Genomic DNA, 23,339 nt, shown 5'->3' with positions numbered 1-23,339 from the left:
TCTTTCCTGATAAATGCATTTGATCACAATAGCACTTAGTTATCTTGAAGCCAATATGGTCAAGCTGGATGTGGTCAAGTGGTAAATCGAGACCAATTCCCCTTAGAATGTTGTTTTACTAATGCGACCAATTGTTGTGATACACCCAGTTCAATTGTTACGATATGTTGTGATAACTCTAGTTTAATAAGTTTAGATGATTTGTTCTAGGGATTAAATCCTGTCTTGAAGCCAAGATGGTCAAGATGGATGTGATCAAGTGGTAAATCGAGACCAATCCCCCTTAGAATGTGTTTTTTTATTAATGTGGCTAATTGTTATGATACACCAAGTTCAATTGTTGCTGGATAGCCAAGCTGGATGTGGTCAAGTGGTAAACTGAGACCAATCCCCCTTAGAATATGTTGTTTTGTTAATGTGGCCAATTGTTGTGATACACCCTGTTAAGTTGTTGTGATATCTTGTGATAACTCTAGTTAAATAAGTCTAGGTAGTTTGTTCTAAGGATTAAATCTCAATGGAATTTGTACCCCTAGATTGTGGTATCTACTCTTAAAGTTATAGTCCTATTTGTCAAGATTGAATCTTCAAAATGGTCAAGCATGTTGTGATTAAGGGGTAAATGAAAGATCTGGGATTAATACCCCCATAGAGCTTTCTATTGTGTTAATTCAAGCATTCATTGTGATATCATTACTTAACTGAACCTGGGTAGTTTATACGTAGAGGAATATATACCACTATGTCTTGGCATCTATGACTTTATTTGACATTTTTTTTCCTTTTTTAATTAGTTTTATTTTATTTTACTTTGTTTTTTGTTTTTGTAGTTGGAGAGTCTTCCTGCTATGGTTGCAGGAGTATGGTCTCATGAACCCAACCTGCAACTTGAAGCAATGATCCAATTCAAAAAAAATTATTTCAATTGGTATTTACATCAAATCTTATGTATTAATTGTCAATGAACTTCCATTTTGTTTGTGTCTATTTTTTCCATCAGGTAGCTGACCTTTTGTTTTTTTATTTTTACAGAGCATATACCTCCTATATAGAAATTTATTCATCCAAGAATTGTTCCTCACTTTGTTGAATTCCTAGGAAGTCATGAGTTTCCCATGAGGGATTCACTAGGGAAGCAATACCATACAACGTGCATTCATATTGGGGCATTTATATTGAGGAAAAATGACATAATATATTGCGGGATATATAAGGGACAAAGGGTTTTTATATTGACAAGTATAAAAAATAGATCTCAAAGTTAAAGAAAAAATATAAAGGGGTATACAAAAATTTGATGAAAAAATGGATACCTACAATATCTAGTGAAAGTAGGGATTTTTTAAATTGGGAAGCTGTATTGGATCTGTATTGGCAGGGAGTTAAATAATGTGATTTTTAGATATATTTTCCAATACATAGTCAAATTAATGGCATCGTTTAATATGTCATGAACACACATGATATGTCAGAGGTTCATTGAGTGAAGCCCCCATGGCTTTTCCACAGCTGCAGGTGAAGGCCCTAATTGTTTTATCTATACATGATAGAAAGTAAGAGTGTACTTGAATGATTATTTCATGAGAGGGTTGAGTGATTATGTTTTCTTTTTGCTACAGGAAATAGTGTTTCAATGGTCTAAAAGTGTCTTTATGTCTTTTTGCCTGCTTGATTACAATTTGAGGTAGCATGGGCTTTCACAAACATAGCTTCAAGAACATTAGAGCATACACAAGTTGTCATTGACCATGGAGTTGTGCCAATATTTGTACAACTGCTAAGTTCACCAATTGATGATGTTCATGAGTAGGTTAGACAAATATTTTTTAATGTTTGTTTACTTTGTCTATGATACAAAGTTTTTGTCCAATATTACTATTCTGCAGTAGATATTTTTTCCATGAAATTTAGGCCAAGTTTTTGTTTCTGTATTTGGGCCTATGATGCCATTGTTGTTTAATATCTTTTCCTTTTACGTTAATAGGTTGTTTGGGCATTTGGAAATGTGGCCAGGGACTTGTCGAAATGCAGAGGCTTAGTTCGCAGTCATGGTGTCATGATGCCACACCTTGCTCAGTTGAATGAGCACCCTAAGCTTTCTATGTTGAAAAATTCTACTTGGACCTTGTCTAATTTCTGTCAAGGAAAGCCACGAGCTGCATTCGACTGGGTAGGGAATTTATATTGTTGTTTTTTAAAATAAATTTTCTTTTCTCGTTCTATCAATTTTTCATCCTTGCCCATAGAATACATGTTGCAAGGCTGAAATTTTCATAAATCATTCTCTTGCAGACAAAGCCAACACTACCAACACTTGAGTGCCTTATTCATTTGAATGATGAATAAGTCTTGACAAATGATTGATATGATTTGTCTTATCTTTCTAATGGAACATGTGATAAAATTAAGGCTATGATTGAGTCTGGCGTCTTTCAAAGATTGATTGAGCTTCTACTGTAAGCATAAATAATGAAAAATTGATGAACATTTTTAAATATTCCTTATTTAAATCTGCAATGGTACACGAGGGAAGGCCTGAAATTTGGCCACAAGATCCACAACTTGCATGATGTCTAGCCTCGAAGCTATAAGATACAATGAGCTTCCTATCATGGATTTGTATTCAGTCTGATTTACCATTGGTGTATCATTTTCTTTGCATAATTTGCAACCTGTAATCATAGGTGTGCTCACTGGCTTGCAATCTTCCAGCCCAAACTTCTTCAGATTTTATTTGAGATATTTGGATTGGGAGATAAAAACTCCTTTTAGAGACCGAGAGATTTGCAATTCGAGGAAGAAAGACAAATCTTTGATCATGGAAATTTCAAAATTTTTCTGCATACATTTTGCAAATTGATGCCCCTATTTTTCAATGTCACTGCCAAATATAATGTCATCCACCTATACTACTACAATTAGTAAATAATCACCTTCATATTTTATGTATAAATTTTTCTCAATGATACCTTTCTTAAAGCCTTGTTGTGGAAGGTATCTACCCAACCTTTCGTACCAAGCTTTGAGAGCATGTTTGAATCCATATAGGGCCCTTTATAGTTAGCATACAAACCCTTCTTTTGTGGTGAGTATAGATCCTTTTGGCTGCTCAATGTAAAATTTTTCTTCCATATCTCCATTGAGAAATGCAAACTTCACATCCATCTGATATACCTTAATTTTTTTATGACTGGAAAGGGAAAAAAAATTGATAGCTTCCAGTCTTGCTACTAGTGCAAAGGTTTCCTCGAAATCTACCCCTTCTATTTGGGCATACCCTTTGTAGACCAATCGAGCCTTGTTCCTGATTACTTGACCCTACTCATTCAACTTTTTTTTGAAAACCAATTTGGTTCCAATGACATTTTTATCTCTAGGTCTTGGAACAAGCTCCCAAGTGTCATTCTTTTCAATTTGGTCAAGTTATTCATTCATATATTTCACCCGGAACTTCTCCTCACTTTCTTTGCTGAGATTCTTGGGTTCAATCTGTGGCAATTTAGCCAGATTTACAAAACTTACACTACCAAAATTTTTCTCCTGGTCTCAATACAATGTCTTTGATCTCGAGGTATCTGAATCTAAGGATGCTATTTTCGTACATACCTAGAAGGTGTTTTTGGCCTTGGAGTTGTGCTTGTTTCCTCACCTTCACTATCTGAATTTATTTCTTCTTGATCTGAGGACCTCATATCTGGATTTACTTCACCATCTGAGTTCATGTTTCTTTTAGAGGACTCAAGTTGTGAAGATATTTCATCTACTATCACATCAATGCAATCCTCAATCTTCTTTGTTTGCTTGTTGTAACACTTATATCCTTTACTTCAAGAAGAGTACCCAAGTAATATTCCCTTGCCAGCATGATAGTCAAATTTTCCAAGATTCTTATCATTCCTTTCGATAAAGCACTTTCTCCCAAACACCTTGAGGTGTTTAACTGATGCAGTCTTCCCTTCCACAACTCATAGGGAGTTTTATTACTATTAGGCCTGAGTTGAGTTCTGTTTGATAGATACACTGTTTCCTGTGTTACTTCTCCCCAGAAGATGTGAGACACATCTACTTCATCCAACATTTTTCTAGCCATTTCATGGATTTTTCTATTATTTCTCTCCACTACTACATTTTGCTATGGATTTTTAGCCATTGAATACTGCCTACTGATCTCATGCTCTTCACAAAATTATTCAAAATCTTTTGAAGTGTATTCTCCTCCTCTGAGTGATCTTAAGCATTTGATATTTAGATCTTTCTCATTTTCAACTTGAGCTTTAAATTTTTTAAAATATTTAAATTCTTCTAATTTTTCTCTTAAGAGCACAATCCACGTGGCCATGGAAAAATCATCAATGAGCAACATAGTGTACCTTTCTCCTCTTGGGCCTTTTTCTTTGGTTAAGCCACAAATATATGTGCGAATTAGCTCCAGTGGTCTAGACGAAGAGAACTCTTTTGACATGAAGTGGGTTCTGACCTGCTTACCAAATTGACATGACTTGAAAATTGAGTTCTTCGGTCTTGATAGTCTCCACAAACCTCTCACAATTCCAATTTTGATGACTCTTATCAAACTGTCAAAATTCATATGGCCAAGTCCCTTGTGCCATAATCATGCTTCATTTGTATTTCTTAAATAGAAGCTTACTCCGGAGCCATCAAACACATATACATTATTATGAGTTCTAATTGTTTTTCCTACTAGATTTCCATCCTTCATATTGCGGATCTCATAGTCCTTGGATTGAAAGGTCACGTCATAGACATAATCGCACATCTATCTCACACTAAGCAAGTTGTTCTTGAGAACTTCCACATACAACAATTTTTTTGCCTTTGTGTTTTTATCAAGACTAACTATGCCTTTACCCTTAATTCTTGCCCGAGCATTGTTTCCCAAGGTGACATTGTTTCGTCTGTCCTTTTCTTTCAACAACATGAATTTGATTTTATTCCCAGTCATATGCTTGGAACAAACATTATCAACATACCATCTATTCTCTTGATTATGGGTTGATAGAGCGAGTCCACACTGCATTCTCTTTTTAGAATTTCGTTTCCAACTCCCCTTATGTTTTTGGATAACTGACTGTCTAATATTTTGGAACCTATATAGGTTTTCAAACTTGCTTCTACACTCACTTTCTTTGTGTCCAAAAATATTACAATTGAAGCATTCTAATTTATTTAATATGGGAGAGAATACATTTCGATCTTTAAGAGGAGAGTTTTGATATCTAAAATTATGATACTTATTATATCTAGGATTTTCATATGATTCAACTTTGATCCTTCTACAATCAACACTTATAACAATGACCGTAAAATAAATAGGCATGCCTATTGTTGGAAGTATTATGAGTTTGTGCATGAAGATACCTTGGTTGTCTGATTGATTGATTCATTCTCCATTGATCATCTCCTCTTTGCCATGCTCATATTTTGTCTTCATGGATTCTTTCTTGATGCTTCTTTGCATAACTATGCAGTTCTTCAAATACTATAGACCTAAAGTTTATATTCTCAATAGAATATTCCCATGTCTTTGAGTATCCCATACCTGTTTTGATTCTTGAGGGCCTTTGGCTATTTAAAATCTGATCTAGTTTCCTTGTGCCTTTTGCAAAATTTTCATTTAAACCTTTCTTGGTCTTTATTCCCTCAATATTCATTCTTAGAGAGACAACCTCTGCCTCAAGACTGATAGTTCTCTTCCCATTCATGGATCAAATCTTGAAGAACCTCTTCCTTTTGTTTAGCTTCTTCTAGTTTAACTTTCAAGGAAAAAATTTCATCTTTGCATGTTTTTGAGATCATTTCCTTCCTTATCTTGAGCAGTTCCTATTTTAATTGCTTGTTCTCTTCTTCTAGTTTCTCACATGTTCCTTGTTTTTCTTCTAGTAGAAGGACTAAAATATATTTTCTCTTAATAGATTCTTCAAGTTTTTCTTTTTGATAAACAAAATCCTCATTATCATAGTTATACATACCTTCTTCAACACATTGTAGTTGTTCCTTCAACTACTTATTCTTTTTCCTTACTTTATTTAGCTCATCAAGAGCACTGATGAGTTCCCCTTAAAGGTCCACTACTACTTCTTCTTATTCTTCCTCTTCAAAGTCAACAATACTTTGTTTGTTAGAGTATGTTCCAAAATCCATAAGTAAATACTTACCTAAATCGTCCTCAGAAGAGTTTTTGTTGTCTGAATCTGGTGCTGAGATATCCTCTTTGGAGTAGAACCCCTTCTCATAAATATTTTTCTTTTGATGTTTCTAAGATTTGTTTCCAAGTTTCTGATCATCTTCCTTTTAAGCCCTTTCTTTGTAATGGAATTTGGATGAAAAATGTCCAACTCTTCCACATTCAAAACATTTAATGGGAAAAATTCCCTTTATATTTTCCTAATCGATGCATCAATTTCCTAGCTAATTGAGCCAACTCCTGATCAGATTCATAGATGTTATCGAGAAAACTAGAGTCTATGCAGAGCTGCTAGTCCCACTAAGGCTGGTAGCTACCTTAGAAACAAACAAACTAAAACTACTTTCGTTTTCCTTTATGAGAAATAGATAAGAGGGGAATAAGGAGACCAACCTCTGTCTTGCGCTTGGTTCCTTGCTCGATTCCTCTCCCTTCTGATAGGTCTTCGCCACTCACTTCTTCGTCTACCCAGCTTCAAAGAGTACCTGTAGAATCAAAGCAACATAACACTATCCAAGAACATATATTTATTATCATAAACAATATAGGACCAGATATATATTGACCACACAAATGCATATAACATCAATCATACAAGAATGTGGAGGAAAACTTGAATAGATTTATTGATAGTCAAGAAAGAGCAAAGAGGATTACAACCAATTGTTCTGACCCAGCATCATCCACTCAGCAAGAAAGCCCTTCTTCACCTCATGAAAAGCTTAGATCACCCAACACTATGATATTGCACCAAGAAACCAACAACACTTCCTTACAAGATACAAAATTCCAGCCTCTAGATCTCTGGGATGAGGGATCCATATATAGATGTTTGCAAGGGGGGTGAGTTAGATTTTGAGATTTGATTAGTGTCTTCTCTCTGATAGTTCTTGATTCCACTTGGAGATTGATGATCTCTTACTCATCCCTGGGCGAATGCAGAGAGGCAAGTGTCATAGGAGAAGTTTTTGGAAGATTCCATGATCCTCCACCTTGCGGATTGACCCTGCCATTTATCCACTCTCGCCCATCGCACCCCATAGAAGGGATTTTCAACATGCATCGCACCTACTTCGTGTAGGCAGGTGGGATGCAACGCACTTTGACCATGGAGCAGTTGAAATGGTCCAGTTTTGACCAGTTCTGAGTAATTTTTCATGGAGAACTTCTGGGAGATGCTGTAATCAGTTGACCTTGTTATTTTAGGGGTTGGAACAACACCTTTAGGGACTTAGGAGCCCTTGGTTTATGGACATTTATGATTGGGGTTTCAGTGCCCAAAAATGTCTATAACAATAGTTGGAGCAGTCTTGATGATCTTTGTGCTCCTTAGCCTTTTTGGATACTTTGAATGTCATTTCCTTAGGTTCAACCTTCTCTCCTCCTACTCTCATCTCATAGGTTTTGAGAGTACCAAACAGTTTTTCCATCTTGAGATCCTTTAATTTAGCCATTTCTTCAATATCTGAGACTTTTGCATTAAATCTCATGGGAAAACATCTTAATACCTTTTGAAAAATCATCTCTTCCTTGACCTCTTCACCATGTCCTCTAATCATATTGGTTACTTCATCGACTCTGAGGAAGTATTCTAGTATGCTTTCATCTTCACTCGTTCTCAAGCACTCAAAACTGATTCTGAAGGTTTGAAGTTTTGCCTACTTGACTTTGTCATCTCCTTCATGACTCTAATTAAGATTTACCCACACATCCTTAGTATACTTACAGTGCACAACCTTTACAAGTTCTATTTGATTAAGACTAAAGAGAATGACATTCTTTCTTTAGCATTATTTCAATACAATTTTTTACCATCTGCATCAGTGGGAAGAATATCAGGGACATTGTAGTCTACTAGCACTAAAATCTAAACATCTACTCCCAAGGATATAAGATATAGTTCCATAATTACTTCCAAAAGGCATAGTTTTTCCCATAAAAGACTGGTATTATGCTTGAGTAATCCTCTTTACCATCTTTCCTAGACATAATTCACTATAGATCTACCTTCCAGTGGTTAGACTATTCCTTAAGGAACGTGGCTCTGATACCAATTGTTGAAATAAGGAATTATTGAGAAGGGGGGTGAATCAGTAATAGTGAGATTCTTAAAACTTTTTACTGGATATGATTTTAGTTCTTTCCTCTATTGTTTGTTACTTATGAGAGCATTCATTTATAAAGAAAGTCAGAAACAATATTAAGCATTCATATGTTCATACAATCTATCACATGAGCAACACACACATATTTAAACTGATGATTTCATGTTAAAACCCAACTTGGAAAAAACACCAATTTGTTGTTGTTTATGATGTAGATTAATCACCTACTTAATTACATCAGTTTGTTTGTGAGAACCCACTTAGAGGAGGCACTAACCCCATTAGGTTAGTAAGCACCTACTTTCCAAGAGGCACCAACCTCTTCTAAATGAAAGCTACCACCTGTTCTTGCCACTGTTCTACTTTTCATAAATTTTTCAAATTGAAAATATAGTCATATACAATTATGGAAAAATACCAAATGGTTAGTTGCAGAACCAACTTCTACTCTCTGTCCTCTACTGTTCCATAGACTCCCTTGGTCTCATACAACAATACTCTATCCTCTACTCAAAACTTCTTGTCCTTAGTTTTTTTCCTTCTCTCACACAACCTCTCTGCTACACTCCTTTAAGTTATGATCTTGTGCTCGTTTCACAACACTCTCTCTTCTCTTGTTTCTCATCTCTGCAACAATAAACTCTACACCCCACTTTGCTCGATGCAATCAATGGTTTTGATTCTCTGCTGCACATCGCAAAATGTTGTCTCTATTACTTATTTCCACGTTGCTCAATTGTACCTCTGTATGGCTCCTCCTGTTGTTTTTGTGTCTGATGGTTGAATTTTTTCATGTCATTAAACATAAGAATGGGTTTCCGAGTTCTTCACTAACTCCCTGTGTAATCCTCCATACTGAGAATTTAATCTTTGTTAGCCTGCACACTTTACCGTGACTTCCCATGCTTATTCATTGCTTCGCAGAGCTTGACAGTGCTCAGGATTGGCAACTATGTTCGTCATTTAAATATACAAGACATGCACGGGAAGTAGAATATGGATTTCTTCATCTCATCATTTCTTCTCTATGGACCGTTGTCCTTGTTTCCTTGTCTTAATGTTTTCTACAGATCCCACTGACTCCATAAACCATCTTCGCTTATTTTCATTTAATCTCTAACTGTCGACCCATTGATCGTTTTAATTCATAGGAGTGTTACATCAGAGCCACACCATATCATAACTCATGTAAGAGGAACGTTATGATATCACATAGTTGTTATACCTTTACCCCTTGGCACTTATCCCTTAGTTCCTTTGGTCTACACACAACCATGTGTTAGTTAATATCAGAGCCCCTTTTATCGTAACCTTTTCAAATTCCATTTGCATAAGAGTTACGAGGTCCTCAACCTTCAATATGCTCACCTCCAAGATGACATCATGCTTTCATCATCACTCCACGTTGTTATCACTCAGGTTGTTCCCTAAATATGTAAGAAACGGAATACGGCCGAGGTAACCACACACCAATCTTTTAGATATATATTCTAGCCAATCTGCATCCAGAGAGGGCTCTCTCTTTATGATTTAGCTTTGTTTTGATATGTGTTAGGATAGTTATGAAGTGCAAGGGTTTTGTTTTGAGTTTGGTTGGAGAAATGGAGATTCAATAGAATATTGAGGTGAAATTGAAAAGTTTCAGTCCATTGGGAATGATGGAGTCAAAGGAGGATAGATTCCTAGATTAGGTTTCTTATCAGAGGAGGTATCAAAGAGAAAGGTACTCAAATATGGAACAATTTATAGGCTGGAATCAGATGGAATGGAGTCAATTGGGTGAAGGGTAGTTAAGAATCCTTCATCATATTTGACAGAGGGAAAATGGATGAATACTGCTAAGGAACAATTAATAATTCCTTAGCAAATATTCAAAATGAAAGAATTATGGGAAACAGGAGCAATTAAGAATTCATTGTTTATTCTAATTCTGAAGAAAACATAGAAAACAACAAAGATTGAAGACAGAGTGTAGTCAAGCAAATTCTGAATTATTCTTTTTCTTTATTATTGAGATCATGAAACATGGATGAAATAATAAACATAGAAACTGTAAAACATAAGTTAGAAGGGACTTATTGATCCATAAGATGATTCAAGAATTCTGTAACATGGTCCTTAGTTTCAATTCCTCATTCAGTAAGCCAGACAAAAATGGTTCCAACAACCTTTTATTCCAGAATTTCAATATTACAGTCAAAACTATGAACATCCACCAACCAACCCCAAATACTTTGTCTGGGGGGTATTTATACAAAAATGTCAAAATATCTTACAAAATATCTGATAGAAATAATATATGATGATGATTAATGCGTTTTTACAAAGATAGAGACAGACAGTCTCGAAAACAGGGGAACAATAAATTGATGCTGTGCTGGCTGTTCCATCTTTATGAGATGTACTGGAGGTAGGTGCTGCAAGTCGAATTCTCTTTAATTCTGATGTGATGCGCTTTGACCCGCATGACTCTGATTCATTTCCGTTCTCCGCATTGTAGTAGATGGTCCAAAATTTTCAATTGATCAAAGATACCAGAGATAAGTCTATAGAATTTCTAACATACTTTGCCACCACTTCGGTCCTGGTAATTTGTCTCTGAAGCTTCCTCAAAGTTTCGTCAGTCTCTGTGTATCTGAAGAAATTAGGTGGGATGGTGAACAGATGCTTCACCTTGTGCTCAATGTAGAACAAATTTTCCAGGTTGTCGTAGAGGGCTTGGCCAGATGGAAGTGCCTTCTCTCCTAAAGTACTTGATGATGTATTAACTTGATCAACAACATATGTATTCAATTTAAGTACATAGTCTTTGTGTTTCATCAGATGATCATTACTTCCCAAAGGACTTGGCAAACCTTTTTTATGTAAGACTATAAACTTTTCTGTGAAAGAATTAATCTCTACCTGCATGTCCTGGCATCTTCTTTCCAAATTTTGCATTAGAGTTCTCATGGTTAGAACTCTCTTGATGTCTAGAATGGTGCCTGTTCTGTCTCTGATTTCTAGTGCTTCCAGTTCTTCGCTGGTCTTGGTGTTCAAAAAATGTATCAGTCGGTTAGCTTGTTCAGGCATCTGACCCAATAAAGCTCTTGTTTTTTGAATCTCCATTTGGGCCACTCTTATTAAGTCAATCTACTCATAAATGATTTGGATAGACCTCCACACATCACTAAGGGATTGATTTATGTTGGTCCACAAAATTCCTCTGATTTCTGCTAGAGGTTTATCCAGAGAGAGATCCTTTTCTAATGCTCTCACCTTGTTCTCCAATGTTTTGACCTCCCTTGTTTTCTTTGCCACATTCATTTTGGATTTATCATAATTTCTTTCTAGCTTTGCCAATTGCTCTTTGACTAGTTTCAATTCTGATACTTGCAGCTTTAATTCTTCCATGGCTTTTATCAGCTGTTCTGTACTCATAGTAGTACTGCTGCCTGGTGCTGTTGCTGAGGTACCTGTGATGATCTTTGTTGTTGATGCCGGGACAGTGGGAGGCAATGCTGTTATAAGTGTGGAGGGGGCAGTAGTAACTGTTGGGGCTACTTCAGGTGGCTGGGAGGTCGACTCTCCCTGCTTTTCTTGTAGAGATTTCTCAAATTCCTGCTCTGTCTCACTCAATCTCTCATTCAGTCTCATGAGCAGGTCCATCATGTCCTCTTCAGGTTTCTATTGCACAACTTCTGCAGTCTGTGGATGCATAGAAGGAGGCAGTTTCAACTGTTTTCTGTGGGAAGCAATGTCCTCTTCTTTGTTCTTCATCAGTGCCTTTATGCCTTTGGCATCTTTTGGATCATGTCCTAGTTCAATGATAATTTATTCCAAGGATTTGATCCTATTTTCCTTTGCTAGAGAAGAAGCTTTCTCCAAATCTAACTAAGCAGAGGTATTATTCAAGGAGTTTTGCAATTTATGAGCTAACATAACTTTATCAATCAGAGTGGAGTATACCATCTCTCTCATTTGTTTATGAAGCTCAATCTGGTCCATTGGATGAATATCCTTGGCCAAGACCTCCAGATTTGTCCTGATGTACTCAGTTGTTGATTGTGGTTGTTGCACCTTGGGCTTGGAATAACTCATGATCATTTTGCCCTCCTTAATGTCATAGGCAGACATGAACCTTTGTTGGTTTGTGGGGGCCATCTTAAGATACTGGTTATAAATCTGCAGCCTCAGTGGGTCATTTCTAGCCTTTATCTCTGTAAATGTTCTTTTGATGTCGGAGGCCTACCTGCTTGGTGGCCTAGTGGATGAAACTTCCACACTATGCTACCTTTCTAGCTCCTGCCTATGTGAGCTAGTTGATGTTTCTATTACTGGGGAAGTCTACTCGCTGGTTACCCTCTCACCTCTTAGACTTTCAGTTGTTTCTTCAAAGATTTCCTCTTTTGACAGAGGATTGAGTCTTTGCCTTTTTTCCCCTGGTTGTTCTACAGGCCCACTGATAGGTGTGGCTTCTTCCCTGTCTCTTTTCTTGCCTCTTTCCTCATTTAGAGGAGTCTGTAATGCAGGAATCTCTGCTGCTTTGGTTTGGACTGGAGGAATTTGCCCCTGCTGATCAGTCATTGCTTGCTGCTCTGTGTCTGCCACTTCCTTGCCCTTAGAAGACCCTATAATTGGTGTGCTGGTTTCTTGTACAGGCTGCTGTGAAGTTCCAGTAGAGGATGTACCCACTCCGGTTTGCTGAGGTAGTTTGAAAGATACCTGTCCAAAAGAGTCTAGGTCAAGGGTCTTTTCAAGATCTTTCATAGCTTTTTCCATCTTTTCTTGTTCAGTAATTTATTCTATTAATGTACCCTCTGCCCACTCATCCCGATTAGCAAACTGTTCAATTTCACGGATCCTATGATGTATATAAGCCAATAACCCGTTTCCTACTTTTCTGTCACTTATAAAGCTATTAGGGTCATATGGCACCCACCAGAAACTTTTCTTCAGTTCAAGGTCTTCCCCTAATATCTTATCAGCATCTTCCCATGCCTCCCTCTTATGGATGATAAAAGGGCCTAACTGGTTTTTTATTCTTAGCTGAGCCTTTTTCTTTACATTGCAAAAGTGGGTTAAATCTGCATTGATAAGCTACCTGAAATATTCCAAGGCAAATAGCCTCATAGGCACATACCTAGGCAACTTGAATGGGCATAATTCACATCCATATATTCTGATTTTAGTGTGATTCTGGTAAAGGTACTAGTCACCTATCCTGTATTGTTTGGACAGCTGTAAAATTTTCCTCATATCACCAGAAATTCTAGGAGGAGGAGCTCCTATCAACAGGGTGGAGGTTGGATGTACAAACAAGTCAATGAATTCACAGTAGGTATAAGGGGATTCACAAACATTGTGGAAGACCGAGGTCCAAAAGATCACAGACCTCCTCTCTCCTTTGGAATCCAATTTCCTGATGGGAAATGAAAAGCTGTCTGGCTAATAATATAGCAGAAGGTGGTATATGAATGAGGTGTACTTGAAGACTCCTTATTTGTCTAGATTTATGAATTTCTCATTGATTTTATTAGCAATGAAAGAGGCATAATCATATTTGACAGTAGGGGGTTGTCCTGGAGTAAACATTGACAACATAACTAAGATGGTCTCATCAACAAATTCACTGGTTTTGAATCCCAAGATAAAGGATATCATGTCAAGAATAAGCTTGCATGTTTCAGTCAACCAGGAATGCACATAGGGAGGTCGGCCTTGGGGCTAGAAATCTGGTTTCATTAATAATTGAGCAATCCGGGTTATTTCTGAATTGGGCAATTGAGAACCTTGCTCAAGCAAAAATCCCATGGAAAGAGGAGCAAGGGGCTGAGTGGGATGGAAGTGTGACATCTCATTGATAGATTCAACAGTTATGTAAAAGAGAACAGTTTGGGATGGGGTCATAACTACTTTACTGACAGGTTCATAGTTGGCACAACATTGGTGAATAATATCTGGGAACACATTGACTGAGGGAAGGTAATACCTGGGAAGATTAGATTCCCATATTCCATAGATATCAGAGTTGCTCAAATGACTATTCCTAATTCGGAAAAATGCTTGGAGATGGTTCATATCACCAAATAACTTTTTTATTTGAAAATCTATGTCAGCCAAGGGTAACTAATCCAGGTCTTTATGAGGCGCATTGAGGGGCGCCACGTTCAGGGCTATGAGAGCTTCCATACTTGGTTCTTGTGTTTTCAAACTGGAGGTTGGGCTTCTGTAGGAAAATGGTCTTAAACAGCGGTTCTGGTGTTCTCGTATGGAAACTGTGGACTATTTTCAGCTTGAATTTGGCTCTTTTAGGTAGAATTCCCAGAGGAAAATCGAAATTACAGGGTAACTGGTCGAATAGATAAATACATGGCTTAAGGAGACGAATTGTGCAATTGCAAGTTGAAATGACTGATGGCAGAGCGCGTCACTGTGGTTTCTCTGGCAGGGTGGCGGACTGTATGCTCGCGCAATCAACTGGACGTAATTTGCATGGAAGACTGCTCACAGAGAAAAATGACGAAAATGACCTTTTCTTGTGTTTTTAGTGAAATTTTGGTTTGGCGAGGTTTTTTGGCATTTATTGCCTAGCTGACGTCAGCATGATGGGACATTTTGTCACGTAGCGGAGGGTACGGGATGGTGACGTGGAGAGATGACATGGTCGTGACGTCAGCTGAGGGCCAGCGGGAGGGTGGTAAGCGGTTTTGGCCCGCACCGCTTATGGGCCAGAGTGGTTTGGGGCAGAGAGGCAGCGAGCACGGCGGGAATGCACCATGCGTCCACGGTACGGGCGCAATATCTCCACTCCCCCGGGCATTAAATGTCGGATGGAAGGGGGGGCACAATATAAGCATGGACCGTTGGATGAGTGGGCCCAGATCTGACGGTTTGACGGGCGTCGGAGATGGTGGCGGATTACGAAGCGGGGCTCGATATATAATAAACATTAATTAAACATATGAGGGATGTGTTTATTGGTTCGGGGGAGATGGTTCGTTAATTAACGTGGGGTTAATTAATCCCATGGTTTGTGCGTGGTGGGTCAAGGTTCTTAACAGGTTCCGAATAAACCTGCTAATCCATATTTGAAAAGTGATTTCAACAGTTTTATGGTTATAATAAACTGGGGCGGGGATATTAAAATATAAGGGTCTTTGTTATATACACATACTTACGGGGAAGGGTATTAAGGATAGGGATTTATATAATAAAATATGAGAAAAGATATGAACAGAAGCGCTAAGTTAATAAAGTTTAATAACTTAGGCTTAGGAAAGAAAAAGTTTATATGTGATTTTGTACAATGTCCGAAGCAAAAGGGTTTTACTTATGGTTTTATGAAATGAGATGGAGTGATTTGGGTATATTTAGCAGATCTCAACACCCTGGGGGAGATTAGTGAGTGATTTAGGGAAAGGATGGAGGGGGGTTAGCCATGCTTTGTTTGAATTGCATCAAAACTATCTGCCTTGTACTTGTGATGGGAGTGAGAATTGACATATTCACACAATACATCATAAGTCACATCCAGCAACATCAAAACTGCCTACCCAGCCTACTGTACCTAACATTTTTTCTTCTTTTTCTTTGGGTGCACTTGGACTAGCAAACCCTTTTTCAATTTTTCTTTTCTTTACATGATAAACCTATCTAAATCTGCACTTATTTCTTCCAAGGGCTCAGATTTAGCAGTTGAGCTCCTTTACTTCTCTACCTATCTACTTATCTGCCAAGTTTAAATAGTTTGGACAGGTTTCTATTCTCTATCTCTAAAACAGGAAATTCAAACATGAACTGGCCAAGATTAAGCTATTTGGCCATTCATCAATTGCTGCATAAAGTTCAACAAACTGCACATGATACTTTATTTACAAAAAGTGAAGTGGTCGTGGCATTTTGACTTGCACACTTTCCTGGTGCTTTTATTTGGGGTTCATTTATTTCATTTTTTCCTTTTGACCATTTATCTTTTCACCCTTTGATTTTTCTTTTAGGGTATACCCTCTTTACATTTTTTTATTTTTTAATTTTTTCAAAATATTTTGCAGTAGGGAAAGGATGAACATATTAAGGATTTTAACCAGTCAATCATGAAATATGACACCTATTGGTATAGGAGCATAACACTCGTGACACCTCTTGAGTGGTGACATGTGTCACCCTGATTTTCCCCATTAGGCCACCAAAAATGCTAAAAGAAGTTTTGATGTGTCCACCGTATTGCCATGTCATGCTAACATCATTCTCTAGTTCAACTCTTAAGGACCAATTGGTTGTGACCATGTGTTTATTAGGAGGAGAGAGAAAGAGCCTCCTTGGTCCCTGCTCCTGCACCAAATTCCTTTGTATTTCTTTTCCTTTGTGAACCTCGACATTTCCAAGCAATTATAATCTGTAGGGACTTACGATGTTCTGATATTTCCATGACCTCATCCTCCGATATAGCATGCTCCGAGGTTCTAATATTTTGATGGCCTTGTCCTCCGATATAGCGTGCTTCGAGGTTCTGATAAGTCTCCTCCTTCGAGGTTTCGATAACTCTACTGCTCTGAGGTTCCAATATTACCTTTGCTCCGAGGTTCCTGTTGAAATACGAAAACAAGAATATTCCAATTTAATTTGTCCTTGAATTAAATTGTGAATTAAAGTCAAATTCAATATTAACAACTACTTGGAAATAGTTAATTAATTAGTTGGAGAAATTCAAGTTAGAAGTATTTCTGAAGTCATGCAAGAGTTATCCCTTAAATTAAGGAGATAAGATTGAGTTATATTTGAGTTGTAATTAGTTAATTCAGTTTACTGAGTTAAGTCCAGTTAAATTAGTTCCAAACTATTTGAGGAACTGATAGTGAGTTAACAGTCAGTTCATGCATTAATGCACTCAACTAGTGGTACTCCAGTTAACTGAAGATTCCCTCAGCAAAAACTCATGCATGTCTATTTTGAGAAAGACCCATTTGAGATTAATAGTCAAGGATAGTGTACTATTAGTTGCATGTGTTTTATCATGGAGAAAACTCATGCATGCAATCAAGGATTCATCCTTGAGGATTGCACAATTTTGAAGGCTTGGTTTTCCACTTGGTAACAAGCTAATCATCCACAAGGAATAACGCAAGGAAATAGGAGCTTGGAGGGCAAAAAGGAAGGATAGAGAGAAGCCAAGATTGCTTGTGAGACTCTATGAGGATCGCACTGAGCGCTGTATAGCTATGAGAGCTAAGGCTTTCCCCAAAGTATTTTCATGTGTATTGTGCCATTGATTCTTCTTCTTCTGGTTATATTGTTCAGCTCGATCTTTAAGCTTCTGCAAATTGAAAGTAGAAGTAGGTTATAGTATTATACTTTGATTTATATTGCATTATCAAGTTAACCTATCACAAATTTTCTACATGGTATTGGAGTTGTGAACAGTATATGGAGAAGAGAATTCGAGGTTTAAAGTTCGAGGTTGCAGGTGCAAATCGAATTCATATCATACTTCAAGGTTGGCCAATGGCATTCTATGTCTTGAGACTCAAGTATGCATTGGAAGGTAGCTCGAATTACATAGCATGGAAAGATAGAATGGAGGTTGTATTAGAAGACAATGGCTAGAAGGAATTCATTGATCAAGAAATCGCAAAGACAACTTCAATTAATGCACAAGAGTTGGCTGAGTGGAAGAAGTATGTGGCGAAGGCAAGACAGATCATCCTTGAGGGAGTTCGAGACCATATTGTATCGAGTCTCCATGGGAAGGATACTCCAATTTCAATGTGGAAGACATTGAAGGACCTCTACCAGAACAATAGCGACCAGAGGAAATTGGCACTCAAGGATAAGCTTTGAAGAATCAAGATGGAGAAGGGTGATACTATTTCCACATATTTGAACAAGCTCACCACCTGCAGAGATGAGCTTGTCAGTGTGGGAATAACTACTGGTAATGATGATATGGTGAGCCTCACTCTCATTGGCCTTCCAAAGAGTTGGAATAGCTACTAGGACTCTGTGAATAGAAGGGAGAAACTGCTGGATTGGGAATAACTGTGGTCGGATCTTATGCAGGAGGAGATTAGGAGGAGCATATGAGATGGTTCTTCATCCAAGTATGATAATGAAGAAAATCTGGCCTTAGTAAGTAAGGCAAGGAAATGGAAGGGGAAGGCTTCCCATTTCAAATCGAATTCTTCTCATGGAGGGAAGAAGGGTGACATGTCTAAAGTAAGATGCTTTAATTGTCACAAGATGGGACATTATGCGACTAATTTCCCATCGAAGAAGTCCAAGAAGGGATCCTCGGAAGGATCGGAAGGTGAGGCATTAGCCTCTCAGTTTGAAATGGACTTTACCCTCATTGCATGCATGGTGTCATCGATGATGGGTTATGTCTGGTATCTTGATAGTGAAGCCCCATTCCGCATGACCGGTGATAAAAATTCATTTAGTGCCTTGGATGAGAAAGACCTAAAAATGTGCATAGAGATGGGTGACAATGAAAGGTATAGTGTTCCAGGAGTGGGCATGGTTGCCTTTTAGAGGGAGCATGGAGCTCCTCTCACCTTGACAGATGTGATGTATGTGCCTAGACTGAAGAAGAACTTGGTATCAGTCGCGATGTTGGAGGAAAAAGGCTACGATGTTGTCTTCAGTAAAGGAAAGGCGTTCCTAAGACACATAGCCATGGGTCAGACCAAGAGGATAGGGATTCAGGTGAAGAATCTCTATAAACTAGAGGTAGATGATTGTGCAACATTGAGTACGAAAGTAGAATTGGTGCAAAGCCAAGACATTAGCAAGTTGTGGCACAAGCAGTTGGGCCATTTGCATCATGGGGCTTTGAAGATAATGCAACAGATATCTATAGGACTTCCCAAAGGTAAACTTGAGCAAGTTGACACATGAAAAGGTTGTACCTTGGGAAAGTACACCAAGTCTTCCTTTCATGATTGAGACAGTCGAGCAGAGGCTATCTTAGAGTGAGTTCATACTGCTTTTTGTGGACCATTCTCGACGACATCCACAACGAAGCAAAGGTATTATGTGATTTTCATTGATGACTATTCTCATAAATGCTGGATTTATTTCGTGCAGAAAAAGGACCAAACTTTCACAAAGTTTTATGAGTTAAAAGCTTTGGTCAAGAAAGAGTCAGGGAAGAAGATCAAGGCCTTGAGAAGCGAAAACGATGGAGAATATGAGAATATGTCTATCAATAGTTTAAGGACTTCTTTGCAGCAGAACAAATTAAACAAGAGTTGACGGCACCTCATAGCCCACAACAGAATGGGGTGGCCGAGAGGAAGAATAGAACTAGTATAGGGGAAGCATGTGAAATGCTATATGACCAAGGCCTACCACTTCACCTGTGGGTTGAGGCATGCAACACAGTAGTCTATTTGCATAATAGAAGCCCACATCGCATACTTGGGATGTAGACACCAGAGGAAGCTTTCTCCAGTAAGAGACTAGATGTGGGTCACTTTAGGATCTTTGGCTCATAAGTATATTGCCATGTGACAGAGGATGCACGGATGAAGCTTGAGCCGACAACAGATTTGGGGATATTTTTGGGGTACACTGACACACCTCACAACTATCGGGTGTACTTGCCTACCAATCAGAGGACAATGGTTCGCAAAGATCTCAAGTTTGATGAGCAGAAGGCCATGTGAGTTTCCCTTGATAGGGAGCTCCAACTACAGGTTGTGGAGGAACTGTTGGTTCCTAAAGAGGAGGAGCCTCAGACTAATTTGGAGCAGCAACATGCAGAGGTTCCAAGAGTGGAGACATCCACTCAAGCAAAGTCTTTCAGAGATGGACGGAAGCGCACAAGATAAGCTGACAAATTGTTGGAGGATGCGAGAGAGAATGTGGGAGCACCACCTTCTCAACACAAACAGAGGAGGTCACCTGAGAGGTACACTGGACACATGGCCCTTACTGGGGAATGTGTTGAGACCGAGCCATCTTCCTTTGAGGAAGTAGTGTAGCAGTCGATTTGGGTTGATGTTATGGTGGAGGAGTATGAATTTGTAGTTCGTAACAGTGTTTGGGATGTGGTTCCAAGACCGGAGAACAAGTCAGTTGTGAGTTCCCATTGGCTTTACAAGGTAAAGAAAACTGCTGATGGTAGCGTGGAGAAGCATAATGCAAGATTTGCCACCTGTGGTTTTTCAAAGGTCAAGAGGATCATGTTGCTGTAGTATTTTCAACAGAGGAGCAAGATGTTGACATTTTGACAAAGGCATTATCAAAGTGTAAATTCGAGTTCCATAGAGACAGGATCAGGGTGGCAGATAATCCCTTTCTTGTTGAGAGGGAGTGTTGAAATATGGCAACAAGGATATTCCAATTTAATTTGTCCTTGAATTAAATTGTGAATTAAAATCAAATTTAGTCTTAACAGCTACTTGGAAATAATTAATTAATTTATTTTAAATTAATTAGTTGGAGAAATTCAAGTTAGAAGCATTTCTGAATTCATGCAAGAGTTATCCCTTAAATTAAGGAGATAATATTGAGTTATAATTAGTTAAATCAGTTTATTGAGTTAAGTCTAGTTAAATTAGCTCCAAACAGTTTGAGTAACTAATAGTGAGTTAACAGTCGGTTGATGCATTAATGCACTCAACTAGTGCTACTCCAATTAACTGAAGGTTCCCTCATCAAAAACTCAAGCATGTTTATTATGAGAAAGAGACAGTTGAGATTAATAGTCGAGGACAATGTATTATCATTTGCATGTGTTTTCTCATGGAGAAAACTCATGCATGCAGTCAAGGATTCATCCTTGAAGATTGTGCAGTTTTGAAGGCTTGGTTTTCGACTTGGTAATAGGCTAATCATCCACAAGGAACAACAAAAGGAAATAAGAGCTTGGAGGGAAAAGAGGAAGGCTGGAGAGAAGCCAAGATTTCTTGTGAGCATCTGTGAGGATCGTACTGAAAGCTGGCTAGCTGTGAGAGCTAAGGCTTTGTATAATTCCTATGTATTTCCACCATGTATGATAATACAGTAGTGTATGGTTTTGAGCTTAGGGTTTCCCCAAAGTATTTTCATGTGTATTGTGCCATTGATTCTTCTTCTTCTGGTTATATTTTTCAGCTCGATCTTTAAGCTTCCACAAATTGATAGTAGAAGTAGGTTATAATATTCTTCTTTGATTTATATTGCATTATCGGGTTAACCTATGAAAGATTTTCTACAGTTCCAACCAGTCCTCCTATATTCTCAAACTCTGATCTTTGATATTCCTTCCTCCGATGTTCTGATGGCCCTATGTTTTGAGCTTTTGATATTTGGTCGCCTCTTAAGGACTTCAAGCTCCTTAGTTTTACGATCAAGAATTGTTTATTCTGATGCCCATTTCTATATTTCCATATACCATTCGAAAGCTTATTTATAGCACTTTCTACTAGAGATGGTACAATGTCGTATTTTAGCCTATTTGTAACCTTAAATATGTCTCCAAACCTGAAAGATGATGCCAATAACATGGACCCCCAATTCACCATAGTCACCATTTTATGGATTTTCCAATAAGCTTGCTACTATGGTGATTCTCTACCAGAACCTTGCAACTACCATAGGATTCCTCCTGAGCCTAGGCTACCAATCACTATAGTCATCATTTTATGGCTTTTCAATAAGAATGCTATTATGATGATTCTCTACCAAAAGCTTGCAGCTACCATAAGATTCATCCTGGACTCCCAATCACCGTGCTAATATAGTTGGCATCAATGCCAATACACTCACAACCACTAGCCATCTAGACAATGCCAACTTTCAAACAAAATACTTATGTTTTATTTGTTAAATTATGTTCTCAAGTAATTTTGTGGGGATGTGTTGCCTCGGTACATTATCAACAATCAGGCACTTCCCTGCCTCTTGGCACTGTTGACCCATAATCATAAGAAAAGTATCAAGAAGGAAGCATGTTGGACCATCTCAAACATAACTACAGGAAACAAAGATCAAATATAGGTTCCTTAGCTACTGCTTTATAGTTTAAGAATGACACTTCATTGAATATATTATTCCTTATAAAATGTTGTTTAAGTTCATGTATCCTGATTTTGGATTGGTTTACAGGTTGTGATCAATGCAAACATCATTCCTCCTCTTGTACAGTTGCTGCAAACTGTTGAGTTTGATATCAAGAAAGAAGCAGCATGGGCTATATCTAATGCTACTTCTGGTGGTACACATGATCAAATCAAGTATGTATTTAATGAATATATATGATCAACACAAGCATTTCTAAAATGAGTTATCTAACAAAGGGGTCAACTTACAAGATGTAATGTAATGAGATGTGTTTGTTGATAACAGTCAGTGTGATGTAGATGTTCAAGAACTTGTGTCACTTGATGCAATGAGACAAACTATTGATTCTTGCTTTTGTTTGCAGATATCTTGTGAATCAGGAATGCATTAAGCCTCTATGTGATCTTCTAGTCTGTCCAGACCCAAGAATTGTAACTATATTGAAGGGCTAGGGAATGTTTTCAAAGTTGGAGAAGTAGAGAAGGACCTGGGGAACACTGGACGTGTAAATCTCTATGCACAACATATTGACGATGTTGAAGGACTTGACAAGATTGAGCACCTGCAAACTCATGACAATAATGAAATTTATGAGAAGGCAATAAATATTCTTGAAACTTATTGGTTGGAAGATGATGAAGATGACCAGAAGTTACCTACCACTGGAGACATTGCACAACCAACATTCAATTTTGGTGCAAATCAACCAACAATTCCTTCTGGTGGATTCACCTTTGGTTGAAAAGGTATAATTATGTTTTACTACTATAACATTGGTTCAATTGTTGGTTTTCTTTATTACTTTGCTTTAACATACATACCACTACCAAATTTCAGGAATTTTAGCTATTGCAACTCGAGATAACTAATTACCATGGTTTGGAGTGATTGTGAAGATTTTGACAACTTTATTTTCTACTATATTATTTTGGGTAATGAATTGGTGATTTTATTTTTATAATCAACTAATTTATCATGCCTTTTGCACTCTTTATATCAATGTC

At 37.8% G+C, this 23,339-nt stretch overlaps 1 pseudogene; it reads left to right on the top strand.

Moving 5' to 3' along the window:
* Positions 1 to 848: 848 nt before the first annotated feature.
* LOC149195567 (importin subunit alpha-1-like) lies at positions 849 to 23,077 on the top strand (annotated as a pseudogene).
* The last annotated feature ends 262 nt before the right edge of the window (positions 23,078 to 23,339 follow it).

The sequence above is a fragment of the Pinus tabuliformis genome, chromosome 2_2 (genome assembly GCF_031772625.1).
Source record: "Pinus tabuliformis cultivar Carrire ecotype Pingquan chromosome 2_2, CPIR1, whole genome shotgun sequence".
Lineage (NCBI taxonomy): Eukaryota > Viridiplantae > Streptophyta > Pinopsida > Pinales > Pinaceae > Pinus > Pinus tabuliformis.
Note: the sequence above shows the minus strand (reverse complement) of the source record. Positions and strands in the feature narration are given on the sequence as shown.